Genomic DNA, 23,996 nt, shown 5'->3' with positions numbered 1-23,996 from the left:
GACTCTGTGGAATGACGCGGTCTGAAACCGAACTGCGTATCGTGGAGCAAACCCACCTCCTCTACATGCTTCATGATTTGGGTGTTCACTACCTTCTCAGCCACTTTGGACAGAAAAGGTAGGAGTGAGATGGGCCTCAGATTTTCCAACACCTCAAAACCAATGTGAGACTTCTTTCGAAGGGGGAGTACCACCGCCTGTTTCCACCCCTCAGGAAGCGTGCCCGATTTAAAGGAGATAACCAAGACGTGCCTTATGTAAGGCTCCAGGACACTCAGGCTGTCCCCCAACCGCTTAGGAGACACCGGGTCCATAGGGGAGCCAGATTTTACCGAAAGGCACGTCCTGACCAGCTCCTCAGGAGGTGGCGTGATGAAATTTGTGAGGGATCCCAGAATCTCCATCCCCACTGCCGTAGCTTCAAACTCAGCCCCCATGGGAGGAGGATTGGGGAAGGTCGAGTAGATTTTCTCGACTTTGGTGGAAAAATAGTTGGCGATGCGGTCACAGGTTTCAATCGAACAGTTCTTCGGGTCAGCGGACGAGTCGATTGTGGTCAGTGACTTGTAGATACAGAAGAGCTCCTTAGCAGAGTTTTTTGCCCCTAGAATTTTCCCTGCGTAAAAGGCAGCCTTCGACTTTTTGATCAGTCTGTGATGCAGCCGCCTCTTCGCTAAAAACGATTCCCTGGCTTGAGCATCATAAGATACCCTCCAGGCTCGTTCAGCACGCTTGCACTCTGCCTTTGTCCGCCGCAGCTCTCCATTAAACCAAGGAGCAGATCTTTCCTTGCGGCCGCCCTCAGATGTACGGCAGAGTGGCGCTGTCTGATCTAACGCCTCGGTGATGCGCCTATTCAGGTTAAAAACAGCAGATTCAACGTCCGCACCTCCAGGCTGACCTTCCCTTGTTAGTGCTAGATTAAAATCCTCCAAAGAGAATTTTGCCCACTTCCTACGAGAATAGTTCAGGGGTGCCTGACTACACTTTATCGGTTTTGTGTTATTTATCGAGAATGCCACCAGAGAGTGGTCTGTCCAGGGAATCGGCTCAATTGTAGAGACTTGCACCCCTCCCCAGTTAGCAAACACCGGATCCAGTAAATGGCCTTGGCGATGCATGGGACTAGAGAGCTTGAGCTCAAGCTGAAGTGCTTGGATGTCCCTACAAAACTCCTCCGCTCCTTTGTCCTCTGGGCTATTAAGGTGTAAATTCAAATCTCCCAGTAAAAGAAATTTGTCCCTACGTAACGTTGCCTCGGTAAGACTCTCTACCAGGCTCTCTCTAAACTTGGCTAAAATGGGCTTAGTACATTTCAAAAAGGGGTTTAGCATTTGCAAACTCTGTGAGTTACCGAACCAGTGGATTTTTGAACAATAAAACCCTTGGTACATGAGGCAATTTTTCTCAATTCCCTCCAAATTAAGTTTGCTAATAATGTTAGTTGAATGATAACCTGTGCACATACCTATTTTGTGATAGTGTTGCTTCATATTGAATAAAAATCATCACACATAACTCTTACACAATACTTAAAGACAGAATTTCTGACATCCAGCTTTAATGTTTTGTTAAGTATATTTGCAAATGTTGTCACTTAAACAGGAAAGCATCTAACGCGGTCTCTGGACATAAATTGGATGTAATCATAATCTTTAGATACATTTTCTGAGTTTTAGGACCAATGTGTATCTTCTGGGTTTACTCTAAACCACTATAGTAAACATATTCAATCCTTTTAGATTTGATCTGTTGTACTGGTTTCTATTGCAGACAATAATCTAGATTTAGACCAAGGATCAATTCTACCCATGGCTTTTAAAATCTATTTTTCATTGATCTCTTTTAGTGTTATTGCAAATAAAACTGTAATAGAACTGATCTGAGAGATGGACCATCAAGTATTATGCCTTGTCAATTTATTGAACACACTATGGAGTTAAAATCTGAATAGATTAGATCCACAAGCATTGCCTGACCACTGTATTTTACATCAATAGATTACAATTCACTCATCTTCACTTTTTCGCGGTGCTCGTGCTGGGTCTGTTTTAACTCTTTTAAAATATGACATTTAAATGTCCAAAAGTTCAGGAACTCTAGTTTCAAGCCTGGTCAAACCTTAATGAATGCTACACCAAAAGATGCCCTTCTGTTCCTACATTTGATTGTGTACCATGATTCAGAAATGGCATGTTTTTCCTTTCGGAGGTAAAATTCTAAACATATTTATTGTTGTTGCCATCTGAAACATTATCACTAATTGAGAAGATAACAACAAGTGGTCCTGTGATGCTTGCTGGAATTGGAAGTGTTTAATCAAAAGGTGGATTGAATTCAAGTTTAGGTGACAGTTCTACAAAAGTGTATGGATTTTGTATATATTCATGGAATTGAAATTCAAGTTTATCATTGTAATCCTATTGTTGGAAAAGATGTGATTTTGAATCCCATGAGGCGGTTCCTTTCCAGAAAGCATTCAGGTTGTAATCATGAGTCAAATAATGCTGAGGAGGTTAAAATATTCAAATTGAATTCAAATTACACATGAAATGTTCATTGTTCAATATATTTCTCTTAGTATTTTAGTGTGCAGACATTATTGCTCAAGGAAAATAATTAATATGTATCACTGTAATTATACTGAATACGTGTCTGTAACTGTGATTTCATCAATAAAAATAATTTAAAAAAAGGAAAATAATTAATTTTGTTTTTCTATATGTAGGAAGCATTACATTAATGAAATTACTGTATCCCACCTTCTTTCTTTCCTTTCCTGTTCTTTATGAACGTTTCTATGGTTGAACTTTAAAGATTGCCCGAAATTAGGATTTGTGCTCTACATAACTTTGCAGTGTTACAGTATGTTGATTTTTAACTACAGTTTTTGTCTCTTATGTGTATGGCAACTGATGTTCTGTTTTGCTTTAATAATCAGATTATGTTTATTAGGTTTTATTATTCAATAAAATGTTTCAAACACAACAAATGGTAGTTGATATGTATTTACAACTGCAGCATTTTTATTGTATGGGCAGTTTCAAAGGGGCCACAAATATGGTCTGTGGGTTGTCGGAGGACCACATTGGCATCATCAGGGGGGGGTTTGGTCAGGTGATTGGGGATACATGTAAGGTTGGAAGTAGGGGGGAACAAAGCATGTACATTGTGTGAACTGTGACTCCTGAAGTTATTGTGAGGGATACTATGCTACCCTGTAAATGAATCCCCTAGTGATTATTATCAACAAACTTTATTCGGTTTTATAAAGGAAAACCATAAAAGTCATGTATAAAATGATAAAACATCTTCCAAGTTGCAGATTGACAAATATAATATGTCCAAGTTAATCAAAACATAAAATTCAAATTCATGAATTACAGTACAGAAGTTAATCACAGCTTGACCTGAGTCTAACAGCGACCCGTAAAAAGTATAGCATATGCCAAACAGTATCATAAGAGAGGAGTTGTAAAAAGATAAGAGCTGGTCTCACATGCCTAAAACCCGCTTTTTAGGCCTCGGCCTAGCATACACTGCGCAGCAGTGTCGCGCAGCCGAGATCTTATGTTTCCCTAGTACTGGGGCTTGAACCCGCCTTCTCTTCCATTGGCTAGCTTCATAAATGAAAGCTAGCCATTGGAAGAGATGTGTGTCACTCAGTTCTGTCCCCGGCTTGAGCAGATTTGTGGGCGTTTCTTGCTTTTTTTGAAGCCCGCCCCTTTTTTCAGAGGTGGGCGTTTACTTTTTTGGCGGCGCTTTTGTTTTGAATTAACAATGGAGAGAGCAAGGGATTATGTTCACAGTCAGTGAACGGGGGGTGCTCCTGTACCCCTGGCTAATTAATCATATGAACAAAAGAAGGAGTACCACCAAATGGAATTGAAAGTTCCTAATGGGGTGTTTGGGTAAACAAAAGGAAAGGGATGCTCCTTTTGTTAAAAAAACCCTCACTCACCACCTAGTGGTGACATGCTTCATCATCGGGGCCCACCCTAATGACCTAGCACCATCAGGGTGTGCTACAACATCTGATTACAGTGGAGCAGGTTGTGAGTGAAGGTGTATAAACAAAAAAAGGGTGTGTTAAAAATTGTCCTGGTTTAACTTGGGAGAAATAAAAATTTTATTTTCAAGCAACCGGACAATGTTAAAAACAATAGCGAGATAATGTGAGGGTAATTATGATCCCGTGTATCTCTATGTGTGTCTGGTCTACATGTTTCAACCATAAAGGTAAATGAACCAGGTTTTCTTCAGGACCAAAAAACAAGGTGAGTGGACGGTCTGTGTCCCCTAAAAGACGCACCCAATCCTACCCCCTTGCAACAAATGAGGCAAAATTGTGCCTGTGGTGTCAGCTTGAACCACACTGGGTAAGCGTAGTTAAAAAGGTCAAAATACCTGTGAGGAAGGAAGGAAAGAAATAACAAACAAATGTCAAATTATGAACTTATATATGCCTGTTACGATGTGCAGTGTCTCATTATCGTGTCTGCATGCTGTCAACCCCATTAGGATGGTAAAACAGTCCAGCGCCGTGAGTTATGGGCGTGGTGGCCTGTTTAAAGTGCGAGTACTCGTGTTTATACATGGCCGTATACGGGCGGTTGATGCTACCACAACTTGCATGCTTATCAATTTGTGCGTGCTGAGTGATCTTTTATTTCTTGTGAGATCACGCGCTTACCGTAAATTGGTGTGCCGTGATCCTATCTCGCATACCTATTAGTGAGGCGAGGTTATATCTATTGATAGTGCTCGGACTGCCATTCCAAACATATATGACACATACTGACTTACTGACACGGAGGACAAACATTACATATAGTTGGTAAATTGAGGCTTACTCTTATTAGGGTATTAGAGGGATTTGATTGATTCCCTGAGGGGATCCAGTGGGGGCCCAGTGGGCAAAGGCGGGCTGAGGGAGGAATCAAGTTGTTTTTCTTCTGCCCATCCTGCAACACTACTGAGGGCTGAGATGAGACTTTTGTTGGGGCCCTGCATCCTGTTTGGGCCGGGTCCCCATGGGACAGAGAGGCCCTGGAGTCCACACTGTGATGGTCTGCAACTGCCCACCATTAATAGCCAGGGAGGAGTCAGGGGCCTAGTCGGCAAAGCCTGGCTATGGCAATCTGTTGGTGATTGGCTTTTCTGTCGATCTGTCTGCTAACACATCAATCATTCCAACCAGGCTCTAGCGGCCCAGCTTCGATGTTTTCCTGCCTCAGCCTGTTCTCCTGCCCAACCTTGGTGTATGTCTACCGTATGTGCACAGAACTTTAATACATAACTGCTTCTGAAAAACGTGTTTAATATCATGGTTACTCATTCGTTTAACACTATGATCTGGTGGTTACAAGGGCACACACATTTTTCAATTTCTGGTGCTTTGCTGTAGGTTTAAAACCATGCAAGAGTTTCTTGTTGGTCAAATGGGTGTAATTCCTAATTTTATGTTTATATGTTTAATTTCTTGATTTTTGCTCGCGAGAAAGTGTCACTCTTAGTCCTTGAAATGTCACTCACAATTACACTAAAATTATGAAAATGTCACACAAAGCAAACCTGCAGAGAATCCCTCCAGGATGATTCAGTCTATTTCTAAAAACACAGCAGAAGGTGTGGCTCAAGGGTTAGAGCGGCAGACCCTGATGCAGATGTCTAGCCCGGGACCAGGGTTCAATTCCCCGCCTCGGCGGGTCTTGGGCTCAAAAAATTCCACGGACTTGATAATTCTCGCCTCGATGCCTATTCCAATCATGGAGTCCCACTCTGCAACTCTGGGCAATAGTTTGCTTAATCTCCACAACGCCCCCCACAACGCTAAGGATGCCTGGCCTCCACCTTGAGGGTGCCCAGGAGTGGACACCTTACAGGGAAAGCCAGGATGGGTTCCACAGCGGTATTCGTACAAGCGCCTTGAGACCCTTGCAGGTGAGTAGTGTGCTATAGTGAGCTCAAGATACTACTGGTTCCCCTAAGGTGAATTCTCAGGGCCTTTATAACTTCAAGGTGTGCCATCTCAATGTGAGATCAATGGTTAAGCACCATCTGGACAGCTATAATCTACTAACGGAGGAGACTCCTGACATTCTTTTTATGTCAGAGACATGGTTACACGAGGAAGCTTTGGCGGCAGTTAATTTGGCACTCCCTTCAGAGTATTCGATATTCGCTCTCAACCGTAACTCTAGAGGTGGTGGCATTGCGGCTGCTGTTAAATCTTGCTACCCATGTGTATGGAAGGCTATGGACATAGTTGGTTGCGAAAGCGCCCATTTCTGTGTCTCTGTTAGCCACCATTTCACCTTCTCTGGCCTGCTTATCTACCGGCCTCCGGGTCCGGACGCTGCCTTTAGGGCAGCTCTTCCTGATGCAGTCAGCTCACTGGCTTTAAGAGCTGCCAATTTTAGTATTGTGAGTGATTTAAATCTCCACTTTGATTCCCCCCGCTCCCCTGTGACTAGTAGTACTCTCGCCGTTTTGGAGGCTCTCCAGCTATTCCAACTAGTTAATCACCCTACCCATGTTGGTGGTCATATTCTGGACCCTATTTTTACAAACGTAACTATGGCTAAGGTGTTGCCCCCGAGGCCTATGGCCTGGACTGATCACCATTTAATAGAGCTGCACCTTACGCTTAATGATTCCCCCCTTAGAGCTTCTATTCCCGCCACTCTCAGACGTCCTTGGAAAAAACTGAAATTGGCCGATTTTCATCACCTTCTTAGTCTTTATCCTCTGCGCCCCTTTACTGATGTGGAGTCTGGCTACGATCTATTTTGTAATTGGCTGATTAAAGCCCTAGACAGGTTGATTCCTATTGCTGAAAGTAAGCATCGGCGCGCCAAATCCAGCCCCTGGTACGATGACTCGCTTCGGCTCCTAAAAAAATCTTGTAAACAAGCTGAAAGAGCCTGGCGTAAGTCATCAGCCTGAAAGGAAAACTCAGTACCTTGCTATGATTAAGAAGTACCATAGAGCGATCTGCAAGGCACGTGCTGCCTACTTCTCTTTTGAATTTAGTACCAGCACTAACCCGACTAAACTAATATTCAAGGTGCTTAAGGATCTCACAGCCAGTAGAGCCCCAGTTGCTGAGATCTGCTCCTCCTCCCATTGTGAGGATTTGGCCGCTTTTTTTCTTGAAAAGGTGGAGGCCATTTACCGCTCCTTTCCCGATTTTACCGTGTCATTGGAGAAACGGGAATCTGCTTCGAAAACAACCATGTCCTTGACTTATCTCCCAGAGCTTTCGATGGAGGAATTTAACAAACTTGTAGTGAAAGTTAAATCAGGTTCTTCAATGGATCCTCTACGACCTGCCCAATTCAGAGAATCTGCTCCTTTCTGCCTCCCTCCTTTACGTGACCTTATTAATCTATCTTTGTCTTCAGGCTCTGTCCCGGGTGCCTGGAAACAGGCTCAGGTGATTCCCATCTTAAAAAAACCTGCCCTGGACCCACTGAAATTGGAGAATTATCGTCCCGTCTCCCTTCTCCCGTGGGTAGCTAAACTGACCGAGGCCCATGTCAATACCATCTTATCTAATCATCTCCACTCTGCCAATATATTAGATCCTTCGCAGAATGGGTTTTGGCCCGGCCACAGTACCGAGACTGCGTTACTCTCAATGGTTGAACATCTACGAACATTGGTAGATTCTGGTCATACTGCGGCACTGGTCCTTCTTGATCTCAGTGCCGCGTTTGACACGGTCTCCCACGCTATTTTATTACAGCGTTTGGTTGAGGCAGGTGTCGACAACGTGGCACTTGAATGGTTTCTATCTTTTCTATCTGGTCGTACCTTCAAGGTTGCCACTCCACCTTTTGAATCTAAACCTTATCCTATTGCCCAGGGAGTTCCGCAGGGCTCGGCTCTTAGCCCCACATTATTCAACCTCTATGTGCAGCCGCTGACTGCTGGCGCCAAGCGTTGGAACCTGACTATGGTATCCTACGCTGACGACACGCAGCTGGCGGTTGCAATAAGTGGGGCCTCCGACCTTGAGGCAGCTAAGTTCCGTGAGGGATTTATCTCAGTGGCCCGCTGGATGACAGATAACTACCTTCAATTGAACGCCAAAAAACAGAGGTGCTCATCGTTGGAAAGCAGAGTCATCTCTGGGGTGACAATTGGTGGCCATCAGGGCTCGGTCCGATTCCCTTCCCTGCTACCGAGGTTAAAAATCTAGGGGTCTGGCTTGATTCTAATTTTAGTTTTGCCACTCATACTAAAAAAGTTGCCGCTACGTGTTTCGGGACTCTTCGCAAGCTCAGATCCATTTTTAAATTCTTTGATGCTCCTACCAGACAGCTTATAGTACAAGCTACAATTTTGTCTAGGTTGGATTACGCGAGCTCTCTTTTGCTTGGAGCTAATCAGGCTGAAATTTCTAGACTTCAACGCGTTCAGAACGCTGCCGCCAGGGCTCTGGTAGGCTTACCAAGATTCTGTTCGGCCAAAAAAACTATTCATAAGCTCCATTGGCTTCCTGTTGCTCAGAGAATTAAGTTTAAGTCTCTTTGCCTCTCGTTTAAAACCTTGAAACACTCTTCTCCTCCGATTCTGGAGCATCTCATCTCTCCATATGCGCCTACGCGGTCTCTGAGGTCCTCAGGATTACACCTGGCTTCAGTCCCGCGCTTCAAGAGGTCTAGGACTGGCGGCCGCTCCTTTAGAGTGCTTGCTGCTAGGCTATGGAACTCTCTTCCCGTCCATATCCGTGCGATTGACGGACTCTTGGCTTTCAGGAAGGCTGTTAAAACTTTCCTCTTTCCTTTGGATTCCTAGTGTTGTTGTGTTTTTGTCCCTGGTATTGCTTTGGTCCGGTTTTCTGTCCTGTTAGCGCCAGGACGCCCCTTTGCTGGTGCATCTGTGCGCTCTACAAATCCGGATAACATAACATATACAAGCATCAATTTACATTTACAAGGTGCAGACAATCTCCTACCTGAGCAGAGACCTGCACAGATATGTCCAGGTTCTCTCCTCTCCCTGGGGCTGGGCAGATCTGGTGTCTTGGGGGGGAGTCTGTGAGGGTCGAAAGATGAAGGTAACTGCTCACCAGACACGGCTCCTTCCTCCTCTGCAGCAGGCTGAACACACCAGGAGAGGCCGGGAGTGATGTCAGCACCGCTGCTGGTGTTGTCTCTGCCGCCGCTGATCCGGATGAGCAGGCCTTCTCCCTTTCATCCAATGTGCAGCTCGGTGGGTTTCATCAGCAGGCGAGGAGCACCCTCTAGTGGCCACTGACGGAACCGCCGCCTCCAGCAGTGAATACATTTCACACAAACAAGCATTTATACCTGTAAAGACCTGGGACTTCAGATGTAAGGCTGTGCAGCAGTATGAGCCACCTGAGGCCTACCAAGCCACTACTCACATCAATCACAGACCCGTCCAAAGTCAGGCATGGCGGGGCCTCGGAGACAGACAGGGTTGAGAGCGGGAACCCTGGGGAACCGAACCACGACCGACCAGAAGCACGCGCAAGTCTAGAACCCACTCTACCCCATGACGGAGAACTCGTATAGCGCTTATGCCGTGATGCTGCTCTCATCGATCATCTTCGCCGTGGGCCTCATCGGCAACCTGTCCTTCATGTGCATTGTGTGGCATAACTAGTCTGGGTGCACTGCTGACCAGACGGTCACGGACCGGGAAGAGACAGCAGTCTGAACTCGTCTAGTCCAAGTAAGTGTTACTTAAGTTACATCAGCCCAACGGGCACAGTGCTGCACGTCAGGCAGAGCCGTGAATGACTTAGAACTGTATTATTATTGGACTTTTGTGTCAGTACAGCTGCGGAGCGGCACGAGTCTGATCAACAGAAAAAATTATTTCACAAACAATAGCATCTGGAGGCAGTTACGTGATTGCTGTTTAAACGCTGCCGCCCGGCCCTCCGCATCCAGCACGCTCCCTCCTCACTTACTCTACTTAGACACTTACACACAGTCACACAGCAGAGGTGCTTTCGACTCCCCCCCCCCCCCCCCCCCCCGGCCTCCCACTCGTAAATAACAATCGCATAAACTAACTTTGCCCGTCTGTGATTTAAAGCGTTAGGAAATCCCTCAGCCCACCTGACCTATGTGCAAAAATCCCTTACTTAGCCTATACTTCATGGCAATGTCATTTTTGGTAAAGCCTCATGTTAGCCACAATTTCGTACCTTGACAATTAACGGGCAATTAATTATTACGCAGTTTGCAGAGGAAATAAGAGTCTGTGATTTAGAATAGCGCGGTTGAAATGAAGCATCATTCTTTTCTGCACCAATAATAACACTCTCTGTGCAGCTGAGATTGAGATTTGTATAATTGTACAGAGCGCACATTTCAAAAGTGATTCAGACTAACTGGCGCGTCTATATTTCTTGACGCACTGGCCTCTAAAACTTCCTTTTTGTCTGCTGCACAGTGTTGACCCATGAGTGAGGTCTTGTCAAGCTAAGCAAGTGTCTCTCAGCCCCATCAAACTTCCTTCTCATGTGTCCTCTTTGCCGCAATTAGTTTAAAATTGTAGTTATATTACAAAGAGGTTGTAGGTTAGTGACCTTTCATTTCAGTCGTTCCCATTATTTTCAAAATATGTTTAGAGCTTCTCGTTGTTCAAAATATAGGAATGTCTGATATTTATTTCTTCCAATGCACTTCATTCGATGACTGCTCGTGCTCCGGTACAGGGGGCAGTGTCTGTCCTACGCGCATGCGCCGTTGTTGATACTAGGCCAGAGAGCAGTACCTGTCCGCTGCGCATGCGCAGTTGGTCACCCAACAGACCCCCCCCCCCCCCCCCCCCCCCCCCAACCCTCGCTCGGGTGCTGCGCAGTGGGAATGCAGTCTCAGTCCTCCGCGCAGGCGCAGTTGTAAATCAAAATGCAATCTTCAGTCGTATCTGTCACCCGCGCATGCGCAGTTAATGCAAAGCCTCTAGCCCGCACTGATATGTTGTGGCACAGGCGCCATTGACAGGTCACTGGGTGTCCAGGTGGGTCTGGGACAAGGGGTCTCAGTTTCTAGTTGCTCAGGGGGCCCCATGGCGGGTGTTTGAAGAGTGGATACAGTTAAACGGAATTTCAAAGCCCCTGGCTTCTTGTTCGAGGTATAGTTGAGTGCATTCGGTCTTCTCATTTTTTCTTCTCAATGTAACAAAATGTTTACAATAGGAACTGATTCCAGTGTTATTTCTTACAGCTCGATGTTTCCACAAAGCAAATGGTGCAAGCACATTAGTTGTGAAATGTTCACAGCTCTGGGGCCTATTTCCTTTAAGTGCTTAACTCTACAAGATGCTTACACTGCATAGATATCAACATTATTTCGATTCTAATGGGAGAACTCTGAAAAGTAGTACATTCCACCTGGTCTTTTCTCACTGATGCATTGCCCCAACCCAGAGAAAGATGTGTGTTCACGCCCTTGGATTTGTAAGCGCTGGACATGTGTATTGACCTGCCATTTGCACATTTGAGTCTAAATGACCAACCTGTGGCCTGCTGAGTTATGTGCCACCCTCTTTGTTTTATCAAAAATATATGTATTGCTTTAGCACGAAAATGCAACAGGTGCACATGGAAAAGAGTTTGTTTTAAAAAGGTCGATATTGCTCATGGTAAATTGAAACTAGCATTTGCAATGCAATAGGTCTCACATTTAGCAGAGTTTCGTAAATGCGACACCTATTGCATTGCAAATGCCTGTTTGTAAAAACGCCCATGCAGCGCATTAACTTTAATGTTGGCCGGGTCCCTTTTCTTAGACGAGCCGTCTCTAAAGAAAGGGGTGGGTCGCCATTAAAGTGAAAGAGCAGTATGGGGCGCTTTTATAAAACAATCATTTGCAATGCAATAGGTCTCGCATTTACACAAGTTTGAGCTATTGACATTACAAATAACAATGCCTTTTATTTTTGATTCGTTTTTAAAACATAAATAAAGGCATTGTCATTTACAATACAAATAGCTTAAACTCGTGTAATTGCGAGACCTATTGCATTACAAATGCTTGTACATAGATTGGTAAACAGAAACAGGCTGTCTTTTACTCAATGCAAACATGGAATGGGAGACAGATGTATTGATACAAATACAGTCCGACACATCAACACAGCTCCCATTTAACGTCACAGCTACACCTGCCAACATTTGAAATAGCGGTATTTCATTTCTTTCTTTTACCAATCAAGTGGCATAACGTATGCAAAATGAAGCCGCATCTACTGTAGTTAAATTAAGTAAGCCATCCCTTTCCTCGGGGCAGGAAAACAATGCAGCAGAAGAGAAGTACTCACATGCTGCTGCTCTTAACCTGCTGCTCGCGGGTGTCTCCGCTCCAGATACAAGCTTCCTAGGACCGGTTTCTGGCATTTCAGCCGTCTTCAGCCAGGCTTGCTGGAATCCAGTGGCAAAGTGAGCAAGGGACTCGCATCCGAGCATACCCTGCCAACTTATGGCGAACAAAGCGGTACAAAAGGGGGTGGCGATGGACCGCTTTGTTCAGCTGAAATGCCAGAAACCGGTCCTAGGAAGCTTGTTTCCGGTCCAGGGAAGTCATGGCTTGGCAGTTCGGGCTGGACTGTTCCCATGAGGCACAGGGTCAGACGGATTTGCATATGGCCATGTCTGAACTGGGGTGGCAGAGTGGGCTAAAGAACGGTGATGGATTAAACCGAGATCTGTTGACTGGGTGTGAGTGTTTGATTGGTTCAGATGCTCCGTCCATCACCACCCCCTTTTGTACCCATTTGAAACCAGGCATTTTCCCCGATATTATGCCACTCCCTTCATGGTGACATCACTCTTTCTGCATGTGCTTCCAGGGTGAGCAATATTCCTCGCCCCGGCCAGCACATGCGCAGGAGGTCTCTGACCTGCTGTGCCCTCGTCATCGTCCGTCCCTTGATGAAAAATAACAAAACAGTCAGAGTCAGACTGACTGAATTTAATTTGTGACACACGGGGAAGTGAGCAGTTCACTGATTTGACGCCGCTGCATTGCGTGTGTGTGGTACGTGTCTCTCTTGTCTTCCTCCCCGTCCCGACTCCCGAGGCTAGTGGGGCAACGCCCCATTCGCCCCTATGCACCAACCGCCACTGCTTATACCACGTGCAATTCATCCTCCCCAAAGCCAAGCCTTAAGAATTCCTGGGTGTGAAGGGCAGCTGATTCTGATTGGGTGCTTGATAGTTTTCCAGAAACTCATGTTCTTGATTGTTCATGTTTGTCAGTAGTTAATTAAACGTGCCCAGGGGTTTTATCTCTTCAGTTGACAGAAGCTACAATTAAAGTTTCTTTGTCGTTGCAAAAAAATATGAACGGCTGACGAGCCTTTGTCTGTCAAAGAATGGAAGGGCTGGGGAACTGTCAGTCATCTCACTGCTAAGCAGAGCCATGTCATGCTTCACCCTCACTCAGGCCTCTGATTTTAACCAACATCGTTTAGAACACTGGGACTTTAGAGACCATCCTTTTAATGAGGGAAACAAAACTACAAGTCCCATAAGCAATAGTGGTGGAAGGTGTCACGCATGACCTAGGACAACATCGGATTCAGCACATCCAGTTCCATTTTTTAAGTATTTGGCACAATATTGAAGTTATAATCTTTGTTTTTTATGGTCATGAGTCACCAGGATACTAAAACTGTGTCTTTTATTTTCAAGGTCAATTAAGTAATGGTCACCAGCTTGGAAGCTCTGTTCATTCTTCAGTATTTGTCATTGATCTCCATGTGTGGCTGGTTTGGGTCTGCCTCCTGCATCATTCCCGATAACTCACACAGGTAAGGACCTTGTAGCAGCAACATGATACCCCCATACTCGTCTGTAAGAAGTGCGCTCCGAGGCAGGTATCCGATCATTTTTGTGAAACAAGCAAGCACCAATATCTGCTATGTACATTCGTTAAAATAAAACACAATCAAGTCAATTCAAAATATACTTTATTCGGCATAAAGCAATACCATAAAAGTACAGTGTTAAAAAACAATATCTCATACATTATAAAAACCATACTAAAAACCTGTTTAACATCAATACATAAAATATAAATGATTCGGCAGGGGGATCATCTTATAGAAATGACAAGGAGGTACCCAGTTAAAAATGTTTCATCCATAGTATAGTGCAAATCTGAGCAAATATTGAACACACAGGACCATTATTCCTCCCCTCTACTGGTTCTGAGTTTCATCGCTAATCTTAGAAAATGTACTTCACAGAAAAGTTTTTAAAGGTTCTAATGACAATTTCAGAAACAGTAGGACCCCCTTAACTTGTTTGAACTTGGCCTTCCTTAAAATACCTTTTAAAAATAGTCGCCTAGGGTGAGCGTAAAATGGGCATAGTAGGACCAAATGGAGCGTATCCTGTGGAGACCGTTGGTCGCAGCCACAGGAGCCCTTACTCTCCAAATGCTGTGTATACCCTGCTGGAACCGCCAAAGTATGGTGTAACAAATCTAGCCTGAAACGGGTCATGAGAAATCTGTCTTGAGGATTGTAAATAAGACACAAATAAGGTTCCATGCCCAGGCACGACTTTGTTAACTGATGAGTTCTTACTGATGGCTTAGTCCGCTCTCTTGCTTCCCTATTTGACTTGGCTCTGTTTAAACATTCTGAATAAATACGGCCCTTATCCTTAGATAGCAATTTGGTCGGGTGGGTAAAATATTCATCACAACCCATGGCTAACAGGTTTTCCTTGATGTGTCTAATCCAAGGAATATTGTAACCCCGTGCTCGTGCAATGCAGTCTGATATTGTTTGTTGACTTAACGCCGCCTCTGGGTTTGTCTATACCATAATCCAGCAGGCGAGGGGCTTCCATTGCAGCCTATCGCACAGACGGTTTATACCCAGTTCCTCATGAACCATGTTGGAGGAAATGCTTTGTGGGACTTTCAGTACCCGCCTCAAATATTCGTTTCCTTCTATTTGTAACTTAAGCGGGTCTATAAAGCCCCAGACCTCACTCCCATATAAAACTTTGCACAGCTTACAGAACTGTAGAGGTTCAGGATTTGTTCCGGAGACCATCGCCCTAGCCTCTTTGCAAAATTCATAGTTGCCCCTGTTGAGTTAATTAGTTTATTGCATTTCTCCTCCACAAGGGCTTTAAAACTAAGGCGACTGTCGAACATGATCCCCAGATATGAAAATGACTTGACCTTTTCCAGTCCCTGAGTGCCTATTGTATACTTAGTTTTGCTGGCTGGTCCTTACCCTACCTCCATAACATATGATTTGGTGACGTTCGGTGACAAATCTAAGCTATCCATAAAATGGACAAAGTCATCTATGAGGCGCTGCAGTCCACGCGCAGTGCGGGCCAAGAGTACCGCGTCATCTGCATACAGTAACACCGGTATCCCTCTCCTACCTATCTGCGGGCAGTCCACCCCTAGAGCTACCAGCGCCTGGGTCAAACCATTTATATATAAAGTAAAGAGGAAGGGGGCCAAAATACATCCCTGCCTCACTCCCCTTGAGCATGGGACGTGGTCTGTGACTTTTCCCTCCTTATCATATCTGACCTGGGCAGAAGTATTCTGAGGCAGTGTCCGTAATATATTTACCAGACCACGGTCAACTCCCAAGGCCCCCAATAGTCCCCACCATTTCTTCCGATTTACTCGATCAAATGCCGCAGTGAGGTGCATGAAAGCAATGTACTCCGTCCCCTCACTGGCTACGGTGTACTTGGCTGCCAGGAGATATAAATTAAGGCATTGATCTGTTGTGGCGCGGCCGTACCTAAACCCATACTGGGTATCCGTAATGATCTTATCTTCCTCCGCCCAATCAGTCAATCGGTTAAGAATGGCCCTACCTAGCACTTTCACAGTAACATCAATTAATGAAATAGGCCTATAGCATTGAGGGCTATTTCTGTCCCCTTTTTTAAATATAGGGACTATTGTGGCCGTAGACCAGGATATTGGCATCTTTGTTTGCACTGCGGTATTTATTACTCTGGTGAGTATGGGCACCCAGAGTTCTTTCTGGCTTAAGAGGAGATCTGGTGGAATCCCATCAGGTCCTGGCACCTTATTACGGGTTAGCCTCTCAATCCCCGCCTATATTTCTCCCAAGGAAAAGGTAATCTGGGGTGGGTTCACACTTTCCAGTTCTCAATGCTACCATGGTTATACAGGCCCTTGTAATGCTCAACGATTTAGAAAAGGGGGTGGTGATGAATAGAGTGTCTGAGTTAAACAGACCACTCTTACCCAGTCCAAAGATCAGGGCTTGATCCATCACCGTTATTTATCTCACTGCCCCATCCCAGCTCAGAACCTGGCTATATGCAAATCAGTCAATGTAATGCTCAAGCCAGGTTTCTGGGAGGATGTGGCAGGCCAGCTTGGGTTTATTTGAATCCTGAAAGCATGGTTCATTAACAACTCTCCAAAAAGCAGTCGAGTCCTTTGTCTCTGCCGCTTCTCTAAAGTTTTCCCATTCTTGGTTCTACAATACGGTTCTGCAGCATCTTAGTGTTTTATTGGACCTAGCCCTGCAGCTTGATACCTTCCCTCTGTCCCTAGGTACGCATTTCAGAGCCGAGTTCAGATCCCTCAAGGCGAGGGTGCAGTCATGATCGAACCACCTTGGTGCACTGTGTTCCTTGTTGATCTACCTGCTACTAAGTAAGCCATCTATTTGTTTAGCCGCTCCCTCAAATGCCTTGATCAGGTCTGCGCCCTCAACCTCCAAGTCCAAACACTTCCAAGCATTGGACTCGGCCTGTGTCAGTAAGATTCTGTAAAATGCCCCACTGTCCGTGCTGACCCACCTTAGTCTCCTACCTTGGTCAGTGGCTTTAATCAAACCTCCGGACCTCCTACGTTGTGGTAGAAGTACAGCATTTGGATCTATGATGCACAGGAGAAGTAGGTTATGGTCGCTGAAAATGCTAACCTCTATCTCAAACTTTGTAACCTGACACTTTAACATGGGTGTAACGAAAATAAAATCAATTATAGTGCCCTTCGCCCTACCTTTGAAAGTAGGGGTGACCGTGCTATTGCCCTCCCCACCATTAAAATCCATGGTATATGTTAGGGCATGCCTGCCCAGGATCTTCTTCAGCGCTCCTCCTTCCCTTGGGTGATTCAGGTGCCACCCCTCTACAATCGGCAAGCCGACCAGTTCCCCTCATTCATTCTTAGGAAGGGGCGTGGGTGACAATTGAACGCCCCTGCTAATACTAGCTGGGAGCACAGTGCCCCTTCCTCCTCCATGCCTGCCAGCCGAGCCCCTAATTCATTTAGGCTTTGGAGAGTTTGTCCTGGAGTAATGGCATTATAGAAATTTACAACAGTTAAATTAAAACACTTATTACCATATGTGAGTCCCAGTGTGCAGTCCCCCCTTGCCCCCCCCGGCGCTGACTTGCGTGCTGGGACGAAAAACATTTTGTAGCCTTCTATTGCCTGGGTTTTACTATGTACCTCCCATGTTTCTTGTAGGAGGATTATTTGATGTTTCTTAATATACATTAGCCAGTTGTGATTTTTGATTTTTGAGGCTAAGCCCACTACATTCCAGGATATGATCTTAATCTCTCCCACTATTTGACTGCCTGCAGTGACTGTTGTAGGGTTAGTGGGCATTACAGGAACTTCACCCAAATCAAGTCAAGTCAAAACATTTATATAGCGCACTACATACCCAGAGGGTTTCAAGGCGCTTAGGAAGGGGAGGTGGATTATTTGTCAAATATCCACGTTTTAAGCTGCTTTCTGAACGCTAGGTGATTCTGGGTGAGGCGAAGGTAAGCGGGGAGAGAGTTCCATGTTTTGGCAGCCAGGTATGAGAAGGATCTGCCTCCCATGGTGGTCTTGTTGATGCGAGGTACAGTGGCGAAGGCTTGGCTGGAAGAGCGAAGTTGGCGGGAGGGGGTGTAGAAGGACAGTCGGGAGTTGAGGCAATCTGGTCCGATGTCGTAGAGTGATTTGTGTGCGTGGGTAAGCAGTCGGAAAGTGATCCTCTTATTGACGGGTAGCCAGTGGAGGTCTTTAAGGTGACCAGAGATGTGTTCGTTGCGTGGGATGTCTAATATGAGCCTGGCTGAGGCGTTTTGGATTCGTTGTAGTTTCTTCTGGAGTTTAGCGGTGGTACCTGCGTAGAGGGTGTTTCCGTAGTCCAGTCGGCTCGTGACTAGAGCGTGGGTGACTGTTTTCCTTGTTTCGGAGGGGATCCAGCGAAATGTTTTTCTGAGCATGCGAAGAATGTTAAAGCAGGAAGAGGATACGGCGCTGACTTGTCTGTTCATTGAGAGTGAAGAATCCAGGATGACGCCAAGGTTCCGTGCGTGGTCTGTCGGGATGGGTGCATTTCCGAGGGCTTCCGGCCACCAGGAGTCGTCCCATGCAGAGGGGGATTTACCTAAGATGAGGACTTCTGTTTTGTCTGAGTTCAGTTTCAGACGGCTTTGTTTCATCCATTCGGCGACTTCTTTCATTCCTTCGTGTAGGTTAGTTTTAGCGGTGCTGGGGTCCTTGGTGAGAGATAGGATCAGTTGAGTGTCATCCGCGTAAGAGATGATGTTGAGGTTGTGTTGGCGGGCGATGGCCGCGAGGGGGCTCATGTATACGTTGAAGAGGGTGGGACTGAGTGAGGATCCTTGTGGTACGCCGCAGATGATTTCAGAGGCCTCGGACTTGAATGGTGGTAGGCGGACTCTCTGGGTTCTTCCGGTGAGGAACGAGGTGATCCACTCCAGTGCCTTTCCTTGGATTCCGATGTTTCTGAGGCGTTGTAAAAGGGTGCTGTGGCAGACTGTGTCGAAGGCTGCAGAGAGGTCGAGGAGGATGAGGGCGACTGTGTCTCCATTGTCCAGTAGAGTTCGAATGTCGTCTGTTGCTGCGATGAGGGCGGTCTCAGTGCTGTGTTTGGCTCGGAAGCCAGATTGTGAGGGGTCGAGTGATTTGTTGGCTTCGAGGAAGGCGGCGAGCTGGTTGTTGACAGCTTTCTCGATGACTTTGGCCGGGAATGGAAGAAGCGAGATGGGGCGGTAGTTTTTGAGTTCGGTGGGGTCTGCTGTTGGTTTTTTCAGAAGGGCGGTGAGTTCAGCGTGTTTCCAATCTTCTGGGAAGGTAGCGGAGTTGAAGGAGCAGTTGATGACGTCTCGGAGGTGCGGAGCTATGACGGAGTCTGCTTTGTTGAAGATGTGGTGGGGGCATGGGTCTGTGGGGGATCCAGAGTGGATGGAATTCATCAGGCGGATGGTGTCCTCAGTGGAGATTGGGTTCCAGGTGTTAAGGGTGTTAACGGGGGGAAGATGGTCAGTTGATGGTAGGGTGGGTTGGTTTCCGGGTTGGTTGTCAAAGCTGTTGTGGATGTCAGCAATCTTGTTGTGGAAAAAAGAGGCTAGGGAATCGCAGAGGGTTTGAGAGGGGGTGATGTCGTTGGAGTTGGCCGAGGGGTTGGAAAATTCCTTGACGATGTTGAAAAGTTCCTTGCTGTTGTGGGCGTTGTTGTCAAGTCGATCTTTGAATGCTGTTTTCTTGGCTTTTCGGATCAGTTGGTGGTGAGTGCGGATGGCGCTTTTGAAGGCGTCCTTGTTGCTGGTGGATGGGTCTTTTTTCCAGGCCTTTTCAAGGGAGCGGCACAGTTTCTTGGATTTCTTGAGGTCGTCGTTGAACCATGAGGCCTTCTTGATGCCAAGTTTGTGTTGACGTTTTTTCAGTGGTGGTAAGGTGTCGGCGGTGTTGGATAACCAAAGGGTGAGGTTGGAGGCGGCTTCGTTGGCGTTAGAAGAGAGGGCTGGGGAGGTTTGAAGGAGTGATGTGGAGATCTGCTCTGTGGTGATTTTGTTCCAGTTTCTTTGTAGAGTTGGTTGGAGGTGGATGATGGGTTTCGGCTTGTTGTAGGTGAAGTGAACGCAGCTGTGGTCAGTCCAGAGGAGATCTGTAGTGTGGCTGAAGGAGACATGGTTGCTGGAGGTGAAGATGGGGTCGAGAGTGTGACCTGCGATGTGGGTGGGGGAAGTGACCAGTTGTTTAAGTCCGAGGTTGGCGAGGTTGTCTAAGAGGGTGGCGGTGTTGCGGTCGTTGATCTTTTCAAGGTGGAAGTTGAGGTCTCCCAGAAGGATGTAGTCTTTGGAGGGGAGCGCGTGTGGGGTGATGAAGTCCGTGATGTCTTCACTGAATTTTGTGCGTGGTCCTGGTGGTCTGTAGAGGAGGGTGCCTCTGAGTGTGGTCTTGGGGTCGATGTGGATCTGGAAGTGAAGGTGTTCGGAGTTGGCGAGGTTGGCATCAGAGCTGGTTGAGATGCGGATTGTTTTCTTATGGACGATAGCGATTCCACCTCCTGTATGGTCGGTGCGGTCCTTGCGTGTGATCTTATAATCATCAGGGATAGCGATGGCGATGTCAGGGGCGGAGGAAGCGTTCATCCATGTTTCCGTTAGGAAGGCGACGTCAGGAGAGATGGTGTCTAGTAGGTTCCAAAGGTCAATGGCGTGCCTGTGGACCGAGCGGGTGTTGAGAAGGATGCATTCTAGGTGGTTGGGGTCGGGAATCTGTGGTGTGGTCGTAGCGGAGATGTTGTCGGTGCCGCTAAATTTGCAGGAGAAGCAGGAGAACGGTCCATGGGTGCGTCCAGGAGCGGCTTGGACGCAGTTGGGGGCGCGACCGGGGTTAAGGGCTAGGAGGGTGGCGGCATCGTAGGTAACGCGGGGGGGCTGGGCAGCGCGAGGGGCAGGGGGTCTGGCGCTGGGCGCGGTCCAGGCGCGGACGGGCGTAGACGGGCTTACCTTTGGCGCACCTTCGGCGCGGATTGGGCGCGGTCGCTGCGCGTGGACGCTGCGCGCGGGAGCAACTGTCATAAATGGATAGTGGAGGGGGAGGGGCGAGGCAGGCTCAGCTGGGAGGCGGGAGCGTGATTGGAGGGACGGGCTTGGACGTCACACTAAGCAAATGGCTGCAACAATAACAACTTTAAGCAGGGGGAGGTTGGGGCTAGCAGTGGAGCGCTATTACTGCAAAATGGAATTAAAAAATAATAATGCTGAGTGGAGGACGCTATGATGGGCAGCACAAAGCAGCGCTATGAGCAGAGCACGTGAAGGGTAGAAAGCGGCGCTACGATTTTAGTACAGTGCAAATCAATTACAAAGCAGCGCTAAGGTCAGAGCACAATTAAATCCCAATGCGGCGCAGTGATAAAGTTTAGGATGAAAGCAGGCACAGAGCACAGAGCAAAGCAGCGTAGGGATAGCGCTACGATACCCAGGAGGACCGAGGGGAGCAACCGGATCTGCACGAGTCAGGACGGTCACAGCTCTCAGGGGGGGTGGGTTCGACCTGTTCTATCAGTGGGAGGCAGGCTCAGCTGGGAGGCGGGAGCGTGATTGGAGGGACGGGCTTGGACGTCACACTAAGCAAATGGCTGCAACAATAACAACTTTAAGCAGGGGGAGGTTGGGGCGAGCAGTGGAGCGCTATTACTGCAAAATGGAATTAAAAAATAATAATGCTGAGTGGAGGACGCTATGATGGGCAGCACAAAGCAGCGCTATGAGCAGAGCACGTGAAGGGTAGAAAGCGGCGCTACGATTTTAGTACAGTGCAAATCAATTACAAAGCAGCGCTAAGGTCAGAGCACAATTAAATCCCAATGCGGCGCAGTGATAAAGTTTAGGATGAAAGCAGGCACAGAGCAAAGCAGCGTAGGGATAGCGCTACGATACCCACTTCCACCGGGCTCTATAACTCTCACATTGGCATTGGAATCATCTGACTGTGTGCGCCCTGGACCTTCATTGTCTCCTATTATGGGTGACTCCTCCCCCCGCGCGCTATTCTCGTCTTTCAACCCCCCCACCAGTCAATCTATTTCATTTAGGGCTGAAGCACAGTGGAGAGGTGCAAATCGGTTAATGAGTGAAACTAGCTGGTCCCCCCCATCTGATGCAATCCTAATCCTCCTATGGTCACCTTGCATATTCCTATGGGCCATATCCCTATAGAAAGAAGCCAAGGGGAGCAGTCTGATACTGGACCCTCCATCCCCTTGGTATTGACCCCTGGATTGACTATGGAGGAGCTCATTGACTAACTCTGGATATCTGAAATTCAAAATCACACAATCACCCGCAAAGCTCTTTCTGCTACTTCCGATCCAAGCCACCCTCCTTGCCATCAGAATATGTCTGTGTTGTGTGATATTGAAAGCCGTGTTTTTGACTAGCCAATGTGCTGTTTTGTTAATTAGAGTGCGCAGGGATTCCTCCCTCTCATCCCCGTTAGTAGGAACCCCTACAAGAACCACTGTGTAGGGGCTTGAGGCTGGGGGGAGATCCAATGTCGGTAAACCTCTAGTGCTCTGCACAGCGTCCGCTATTGTTAACTCCTCTTCACTGACTATTGCCCTTCTTCCCTCCGAGCCCCTCTGGGCTGTGTCAGGACAAACCGTATTAGGTGGCCCCATTCTGTTTATGCTTAGGGTAGTCCCGTTCGTTTTACTCGCCAAGGCACCCTTGTTGGTGCCCTCACTGTCTTTGCCCAATCGCCCGCCTTCGCTGTGCCCCCCTCCTTGACCCTCATAACTAGTTGTGGGCTTTGAGTCTGATGAGGCTTCTGGTCCCTCCTCCTCCGGTCCCCTAATTTTACCTGGCACACTATTCCCCTGATCGCATAGCCGAGATGGTTTTTCCTCAATAACCTTAATTCTCTCGAGCACCGGTCCCAAATGGGTGGAAAAAAGGAGCTCTACGTTTGACCTTTAATAGATCTTCCATTCCTTGTCCGCTCCCCATCTTCCCACAGTTTGAACATTGCGTGCTACAAATGGGTCTCACGGCAGTGTTCACTCTGCTGATCTTTACGGCACCCTTCTGGTTTGATTTTGGCTTTGAAACATTCGGCCCCCTCCGCCCGATCGTGTGCCCCGGGTCTTTGTGTCAGCTAGAGGTGATACCAACTGCCTAGTAGATGTGTCTTTTATTGCACCTTTTGATTTTGTGATCACTTCTACGCCCCCCTTACTATGGTTCCTATACCTGAGTTGGCCCTAGAGGCTACCAACTCTGATGGCCCTTGTTCTGGCCTGTCAGTCACTGGAGTGGACGCGCTGGAATTCTTCTCCACCTCTTCAAAACTAATGTGAGACCGGTCAGGGTCAGAATCCGTTATAAGTGGGTGTTAGAACCTGGGATGTCAGGTCACCTAGGGTAGCCTGGCCTAGGGGTAAGACATGCAATTCTAGAGGCACAAGTGTGAAGGTTGCAGACCACCCAGCAGTAAATCCACGCAATACACTTAAAAAGGACACTACACCAATTTGTTATGAAAATATGTACTGGCCCTCTTCATTTAGTTGCGATAACACTGCCCCAATGCCATGTTCTGATGCATCTGTTTGGACAATGAACTCCTTGGAGAAGTCTGGGGCCTTCAGGACCGGTGCCGCACACATCGCCTGCTTCAATTTCTCAAAAGCTTGCTGACAAGCTTCCGTCCAAACTACCCGTCGAGGTTGTTTCTTTGAGGTGAGCTCTGTGAGGGGCGCTACAATAGTGCCATACCCCTTCACAAAGCGACGGTAGTAGCCTGTGAGGCCCAGGAAAGCTCGGACCTCAGTCTGTGTCTTGGGGGGTTCCCAGGCCATGATTGCCTCAAACTTCGCCTGCAGGGGCTGCACAGTCCCCCTACCCACCAAGTGTCCAAGGTACACAACCGACCCCTGCCCAATCTGGCATTTGCTGGCCTTGATTGTCAATCCAGCCTGTTTCAGGGCCTGGAGAACTGCTTGCAAATGCTGCAAATGGTCCTCCCAACTGCTACTGAAGACAGCAATGTCATCCAGGTAAGCAGCAGAGAAACTCTCCATTCCAGAGAGGACCTGGTTCACCAGCCGCTGAAATGTGGCAGGGGCATTCTTGAGCCCGAAGGGCATCACACAGAACTGGAAGTGTCCCTCAGGCGTGGAGAAGGCTGACCTTTCCCTTGCTCCATCTGTCAAGGAGATCT

General features: G+C 47.2%; 1 long non-coding RNA gene across 1 annotated transcript in view; it reads left to right on the top strand.

Moving 5' to 3' along the window:
• Positions 1-10,969: 10,969 nt before the first annotated feature.
• LOC147737406 (uncharacterized) overlaps positions 10,970-23,996 on the top strand; it is a 92,636-nt gene continuing 79,609 nt past the window's right edge. The window contains exons 1-2 of the long non-coding RNA XR_015297314.1: positions 10,970-11,121; positions 13,682-13,800. This is a non-coding gene — a long non-coding RNA (uncharacterized LOC147737406). The remainder of the gene's footprint in view (positions 11,122-13,681; positions 13,801-23,996) is intronic.

The sequence above is a fragment of the Lissotriton vulgaris genome, chromosome 1_1, assembly GCF_964263255.1.
Source record: "Lissotriton vulgaris chromosome 1_1, aLisVul1.2, whole genome shotgun sequence".
NCBI classification, from domain to species: Eukaryota; Metazoa; Chordata; class Amphibia; order Caudata; family Salamandridae; genus Lissotriton; species Lissotriton vulgaris.
The sequence above is the reverse complement of the archived record's forward strand: the minus strand, read 5'-3'. Positions and strand labels throughout refer to the sequence as shown.